This window comes from Arachis ipaensis, chromosome B7 (assembly GCF_059453495.1).
Source record: "Arachis ipaensis isolate K30076 ecotype BB chromosome B7, ASM5945349v1, whole genome shotgun sequence".
Lineage (NCBI taxonomy): Eukaryota > Viridiplantae > Streptophyta > Magnoliopsida > Fabales > Fabaceae > Arachis > Arachis ipaensis.
This window is the reverse complement of record NC_142442.1, coordinates 124307122-124315165: the sequence shown is the minus strand read 5'-3', so window position 1 is coordinate 124315165 and position 8044 is coordinate 124307122.

Here is an 8044-nt window from a genome sequence, read left to right as displayed (position 1 = left end):
TGTAGATCTTCCTTCTTTTTGGACTCTTTATCCTTGTCCCGGGGGGATAGGTGAATTCGGATTTTGAGGTTTCTCCTAGTCGATAATTTTCTTTCATATTGATGTATTTCTCCGCTCGTTCTCGCACTTCATTCAGAGATGTAGGGTATTTCTTTGATATAGATTGGCTAAAAGGTCCCTCTCGTAGGCCGTTGATGAGGCTGATAAACCACTATTTTATGGTTTATCTTGTGCTCAATTGAGTGGATTTTATCAACTCTTTACCCACTTATTCATAATATTTGCATGGTTTTATATTTTTTTCCTGATTTTGTGCTATGATTGAAAACATGCTTCTTTGATCTTATAATTGCTTATTATTAATCCTCTCTTATTACCATTAGATGCCTTGATATGTGTGTTAATTGCTTTAAGAGATTATAGGGCAGGAATGGCTTGGAGGATGGAAAAGAAGCATGCAAAAGTGGAAGGAATACAAGAAGTTGGAGAAATTGCTAAGCTGTCCAGCCTGACCTCTTTGCACTCGAATGGCTATAACTTTAGCAACAGAGCTCCAAACGATGCGGTTCCAGTTGCGTTGGAAAGCTAACGTCCAGGGCTTTGATTTGATATATAATATCCCATAGTTTCTCTGACGCTAGGTGACGCGACCGCGTGCTCCATGCGGCCGCGTCGTAGTGACGGAAATCAGCGTGTTTGAATTCTTCTCCAGCGATTTCCGGGCTGTTTTCGACCCAGTTCGCGGCCAAGAAAATACAGATTAGAGGCTATTAAGTGGGGAATTGCATCCATTCATATACAGGCTTTCACATTCACAATTTTAGGAGTAGATGTAGTTTTTAGAGAGAGAGGTTCTCTCCTCTCTCTTAGGATTAGGATTTAGGACTTCTCTTAGTTTTAGGAGTGACTCTAAATCCCAGGTTCAATGTTCTTTTATTTATTTTTCCAATTTAATTTATGAATTTCTATGTCAGATTTAAGTTCTTTTGTTAATGCAATTTGAGGTATTTCAGTTTAATATTGCTTTCTTTTATTTACATGATTATTGCTTCCCATCTGAGGGCATTCTTATTCCAGTAGATTTACTTTTCCCCTTTTGGTTTTGGTTAAGAAATCAGTAACTCAGGAGTTATCCAATTCAACAGCATAATTGATAATTATTATCTTACCAATTGAGTTGAACTTCAATAATCCCAATCTTTTCTTAGGAAATAAATAGGATTCGAAGATCAAACCAATTTATCCCTTGACTTTCCTTTGCTTTAGTAAAGGTCAACTAAGTGGAATTAAGATTCAACTTTCATTATTATTGATAAGGATAACTAAGTCTGGACTTCTAACTTCTCATACCTTGCCAAGAGTTTATTTTACAGTTATTTATTTATTTTTATTACTTTGAAAATATACATGTGCCCATTGACCAAACTCAACATTCCCCAGAAAACTCATAACCAATAATAAATACACCTCCCTGCAATTCCTTGAGAAGACGACCCGAGGTTTAAATACTCGGTTATCAATTTAAAAGGGGTTTGTTACTCGTGACAACCAAAACGTTTGTAAGAAAGGTTGATTGCTTGGTTTAGTAACTATACTTGCAACGAGTATTTACCATAACTTCTAAACCATCAATCTTCCGCTCTTTCAAAATGGCGCCGTTGCCGTGGAATTGCAAACGTGTGCCTTATTATTGGTTATTGTAAATATTTAAAAAAAAATTCAGATTTTTATTTTAAAATATTTTTATCTTATCTTATCTTATTTTTCAAAATTCAATTTTTTAAAAAATCATCTGTTTTTCAAAATATTTTCTTTTTGTTAGTTTTTATTTTTATTTTCTCCTACTACTATGAATTCTCACCCCTCTCGCTTCAAGTTTGATTCCAATGTTGTTGTTAGGAATGGAAACTATAATGAGAATAGGCATCAAGGTTGGAAGAATCAAAGATGGGAGGAGCCACAAGGATTTGATCAACCCTTATGGCAACAACCACCTCCAATGGACTATCAACAACCATTCTGTGATGCATATCAAAGCAATGGCTACGGTGAGCAATCTTTTGATTATCAACAACCACCACCATATGTCTATGAACCCTCTCCTCAACATAACTTTGGACCACCAAACTCACAAGCCCTTTTCCGCCATTCACCTCCATATGACCCTAATCCTCAACCACCATACCAACCACCTTATGAGCCATATGAACCATATATAGAACCACTCCAATTCCAACCCAATTACTCACAAGAACCACCACTTCAATATTCACCATCTCCATATCCATCAATCCAAGAGCACTATGATCCTATTTATGAAAGCCGAGTACATCAAGAGACAAAGGATCGTTTCAAGAAAACAGTGGATCGATTTCAGGCAACCATTTGTCAATTGGAAGAAGCGATAAATCAATTAGCTTCCTGACGTTCGGACACTCAAGGAACCCTCATGGCTTCATGTGGGCAATCTAATGAAGAACATAGCATGAAGGAGACATTAGAAACTCCAATGGATAGTAAAGAGCATGAATTTGTACTGGAACAAGTGGAGGAATCCGGAATTATTGAAGAAGAAGAAGTGGTTAAAGACTTAGGAGATGCAGAACCTCCATGGGAAAGTCCAGTCATAGAACCCCCTTCCAAGACGTTTGAAATTGATGCTGAGGAGGGTGTACAACCTCCAAGGCATATCACAGTTAAAGACTTGGAAGAGGTTGATCAAGAGATGGAGATTCAAGAAGAAGAAGCACAACCTCCCATGCCCTTGAAAAGCAATGAAGAGAAGACTGAATTGGAAGAAAGCTACCAAGAGGAAGAGGTTAAAATTGAAGAAGCTTGCAAAGAGGTGGTAATTATCAGAGAAGAGCACAAGGGAGTGGAGCTTGCAATTTCATTAAAAATACCTCCCTCTAAGTTGCCATCATCCTTCACAATATTCAAGTGGGTAAAATTCATATCCCTTAGCTTTCTAATTCCACTTGAATATGTGCTACTGGAAACGGATGGTCAACTTAGAGCTCTTTGTAACATTAAGAGTAAGAGGAAGATGGCCAGTGGTAAGAATTGTCCTGCAAGGTTCATTATGGTTGGAAGCTTTAAGTTTAAACGCAAAGGTTGGTGTAGAGCTCAATTGAATGGGTCTAGGAAGTTGTTTGGACGCTTCAGTGAGAATTCTATAGCTGAATCACCCAGATGGAATCATGATAATCAACTTGAAGACCGGTGTAAAAGCAAGATTTGGGATCCTGGAATCTGTTCTGACATCCAACACCCCGGGAGCCTAAGAATCTGTTTGAAGCTGCTCAAAGGCTTTACGTGCCTAGTTTGGGATCCCGGAGGCTATTGGAATTACAAACATTGGTGGAGATTCCTGGATGAGTTCAAACACAAGCCACCATAATAGGAAGCTCACCAAATGTCCAACTTAAGGACTTTAACTAAAAGTGCTAGGTGGGAGACAACCCACCATGGTATGATCGTTCCTTTTTCAATTTTAATTTTATTTAGTTTTGTTTGTTTTTTAATTTTATTTTATTTTATTGAACCTGGAATCATACATAGCATTCACAATAAGCATTGCATTCTGCATTTTGCATATAAAAAAAAGCACGCACGCGACGCGGCAACGTCGCTGACGCGTCCACGTCACTAGTGTGTTGGGGAGAAAAGAATTGAACAGAGAGTCACGCGAAAGCGTGGCTGGAGGCGCGCCTTTAGCATAATTTGACCCCACGCGACCGCGTCATCCACGCGACTGCATCATGTGGGAACTTTGGCCTCCCACGCAACTGCGTCACCCACGCGGTCGCGTGCCATGATAATCGACGTAACAAGGGTGCATGGCAGAGAGTTGAGCTGGAGTTGGGCTGGACTCGTGCTAGAAGCCCAAGCCCTCCCACGCGAACGCGTGACCCACGCGTTCGCGTCATATTGGAAATAAGGCCACTCACGCGATCGCATGCCCCACGCGACTGCGTCACCTTGGATTTTGGCAATACCAAGTTTTGAACAGAGAGTTGTGCGACCGCGAGGCTGCACTCGCGCCACTAGCACAAATCGAGTCACGCGATCGCGTGACCCACGCGTCCGCGTCACCCAACCTTATCGCGCACCATGCGACCGCGTCACCCACGCGACCGTGTCGCCAGCGTCGCACAACTTATCCATATTAGTGCCAATTTTCTTATCTTTTCTTTTCTAATCCTAATTTCTTCCTTCTCTCTCTTTTCTCACTTTCTTTCTCCTCTTCTCATCCTTTTTCACTCTTTTTCTATTTTATTTAATTTATTTGCATACTTTCATTCATTGCATATTTTTATTTTTACTAAATTTATTATTTTACCATTGGTGTTCAAATGTTCTTATTCAACTGTTACATCTTTTCTGGTTTTATCTTAGTGCTTATGACTTGTTTTATTCTGATTGGGTAACATTATTTAAATCAATGATAATCTTTTATGATACTTGTACTTCTCTTGCATTGATATGAACTTATACTATCTTGCATTACCCACACTCCCCTCCCCTTTGTTGCAAATTTTGCACCACTAGTATGCCATGTGCTTAAATTGTTTTCTCACGTACATGTTGAAGCTTCCATGTAAATGAGACCCTTATCATTTGGCATTAACCCAACCATACTTCATTTATTTTCTTATCTCTATTATTGGGTTACCTTTCTTCTCTTTTTCTTTTAGGATGGCCACCAGGAAGAGAACCGGAAGACGCTTACATGGGGATACAGACAAGTCCATCTGCAAATTCTTTGAAGAAAGCATCAGTTGGAACAACCCATCCACCTGCCCATTTCAGCATGCACCGAGGATGGTGTAATCTTTAAGTGTGGAGAGGTCGATACCGATCTCCATGGGTTAGTACCTTTCTGTTTCAACACCAATGTTTAAATTTTCTTTGTTAAATTAGTTGTTGCATTTGCATATTTAATTGCATGTTTATTTGATTTTGTGCATTTAGTTACTACTTGGTTGAAGTAATATTTTCTTTTTCAAAAATTTTTTATAGTATTTCACTAATTTAAATTAAAAAAAATTTATGTTAAAACTTGTTTGAAGTTGTATTTGGAACATGGTTTTTAAGCCAAAGAACACACAACCTGTGAGATTTTGAGCTTATTTACATGGTTACATTATTTAACCATAAATTTTTATTCTTGTGTGTTTTCTTCTCTATAATTGTAATCTTTGCTTTGTTCCATTCTATATGTCCATTATTTAGTATATTTACATGCTTGCATATGATTGAGGCCATTACTTGTTATTAGCTCACTTATCCCAAATAAGCCAACCTTTTACATCACCCTTGTTAGCCACCTTGAGTCTTTTTATTCCCATTTATTCTGTTCTATAACCACATCACTAGCCTTAAGCAGAAAAACAATTAAATATCCCAATTGAATCTTTGGTTAGTTTAAGATAGAGATTGTGTATCAATTAAGTGTGGGAAAATTATGGGAACATGGGTTCATAAGGGAATGTGTTAAGTTTTTACTTTAATAAAATATTGGAAATTTGGGTACCTACTCATGTGAGACCAGAAAAATTAAAAATCCATGTGCATTGATAAGTTATGTTTATTTTTCAGCTTTAAAAAAAAAGGAGAAAAAAAAGAGAAAAAGAAAAAAATATATATAATATAAGTAAATAAATAAGGGGACAAAATTACCCCAATATTAAGTTTAATAAAAGATCAATTCACATGTGATAAAAATTAAAGAAAATTTGGTACATGAGTATGGGAATTATACAAAAGTGGGAATTATGGGTAGCTAGGCATGAATTTAAAAGTATATAGAGTATATGTATATTAGGTGAGAGCTTAGGTTAATTAAAGATTCATATTATAGCTCACTTGGCCATACATATATCCTTACCTTTACCTCAGCCCCATTACAACCTTGAAAAGACCTCATGAAGTTTGCATTGGTACATTAAATATTTGTTGATTGGTTAGATGAAGAACAAGGTTTAAAAAGCATGACTAGAGAAGAGTAGAGTGAATAACCCTATACACTTGAGAGATTAGAGTGATATACACTACCAGTGAGGGTTCAATGCTTGATTCTTTGTTCCCTGCTTTCATAAGCTGTCTTCTTACAAGTTTACTTGCTCTTTATTGTATAATTTGAATTAGTGAAATCTGATTTATGTTTGTCTTGGGGAAATTATTTATTTTTAACCAAGTAGGTAGAAATATTTTTGCATATAGTTGCATTCATATAGATAGGTTGCATTTCATACATCCTACCATTCCTCTTCATCTTTATAGCTTCTCTTGAACTTAGCATGAGGACATGCTAGTGTTTAAGTGTGGGAAGGTTGATAAACCACTATTTTATGATTTATCTTGTGCTCAATTGAGTGGATTTTATCAACTCTTTACCCACTTATTCATAATATTTGCATGGTTTTATATTTCCTTCCTGATTTTGTGCTATGATTGAAAACATGCTTCTTTGATCTTATAATTGCTTATTATTAATCCTCTCTTATTACCATTAGATGCTTTGATATGTGTGTTAAGTGCTTTCAGAGATTATAGGGCAGGAATGGCTTGGAGGATGGAAAAGTAGCATGTAAAAGTGGAAGGAATACAAGAAGTTGGAGAAATTGCTAAGCTGTCCAGCCTGACCTCTTTGCACTCAAACGGCTATAACTTTAGCTACAGAGGTCTAAACGACACGGTTCTAGTTGCGTTGGAAAGCTAACGTCAGGGGCTTCGATTTGATATATAATATGCCATAGTTTCCCTGACGCTAGGTGATGCGACCGCGTGCTCGATGCGGCCACGTCGCAGTGACGGAAATCAGCGTGTTTGAATTCTTCTCCAGCGATTTCTGGGCTGTTTTCGACCCAATTCGCAGCTCAGAAAACACAAATTAGAGGCTATAAAGTGGGGGATTGCATCCATTTATATACAGGCTTTCACATTCACAATTTTAGGAGTAGATGTAGTTTTTAGAGAGAGAGGTTCTCTCCTCTCTCTTAGGATTAGGATTTAGGAATTCTCTTAGTTTTAGGAGTGACTCTAAATCCCAGGTTCAATGTTCTTTTATTTATTTTTCCAATTTAATTTATGAATTTCTATGTCAGATTTAAGTTCTTTTGTTAATGCAATTTGAGGTATTTCAGTTTAATATTGCTTTCTTTTATTTACATGATTATTGCTTCCCATCTGAGGGCATTCTTATTCCAGTAGATTTACTTTTCCCTTTTTGGTTTTGGTTAAGAAATCAGTAACTCAGGAGTTATCCAATTCAACAGCATAATTGATAATTATTATCTTGCCAATTGAGTTGAATTTCAATAATCCCAATCTTTTCTTAGGAAATAAATAGGATTCGAAGATCAAACCAATTTATCCCTTGACTTTTCTTTGCTTTAGTAAAGGTCAACTAAGTGGAATTAAGATCCAACTTTCATTATTATTGATAAGGATAACTAAGTCTGGACTTCTAACTTCTCATACCTTGCCAAGAGTTTATTTTACAGTTATTTATTTATTTTTATTGCTTTGAAAATATACCTGTGCCCATTCCCCAAACTCAACATTCCCCAGAAAACTCATAACCAATAATAAATACACATCCCTGCAATTCCTTGAGAAGACGACCCGAGATTTAAATACTCGGTTATCAATTTAAAAGGGGTTTGTTACTCGTGACAACCAAAACGTTTGTAAGAAAGGTTGATTGCTTGGTTTAGTAACTATACTTGCAACGAGTATTTACCATAACTTCTAAACCATCAATCTTCCGCTCTTTCAGAGGCCCATGGTGGCGGCCTCTGTTGGTAGGCTTTGTATGTCTAGGCATATTTTGTTGAATCTTTCCATGTAGTTGCGAAGACTTTCCCGATCTCCTTGCTTGATTTCTAATAGACTGGGGGCGTGCCTAGCCTTATCTTTTTGGATGGAGAATTTGGCCAGGAATTTTTTGGCTAAGTTGTCAAAGTCTGAGATGGACCTAGGAGGTAGATTGTCAAACCATCTAATTGCTATCTTTGTGAGAGTTGTTGGAAAGGCTTTG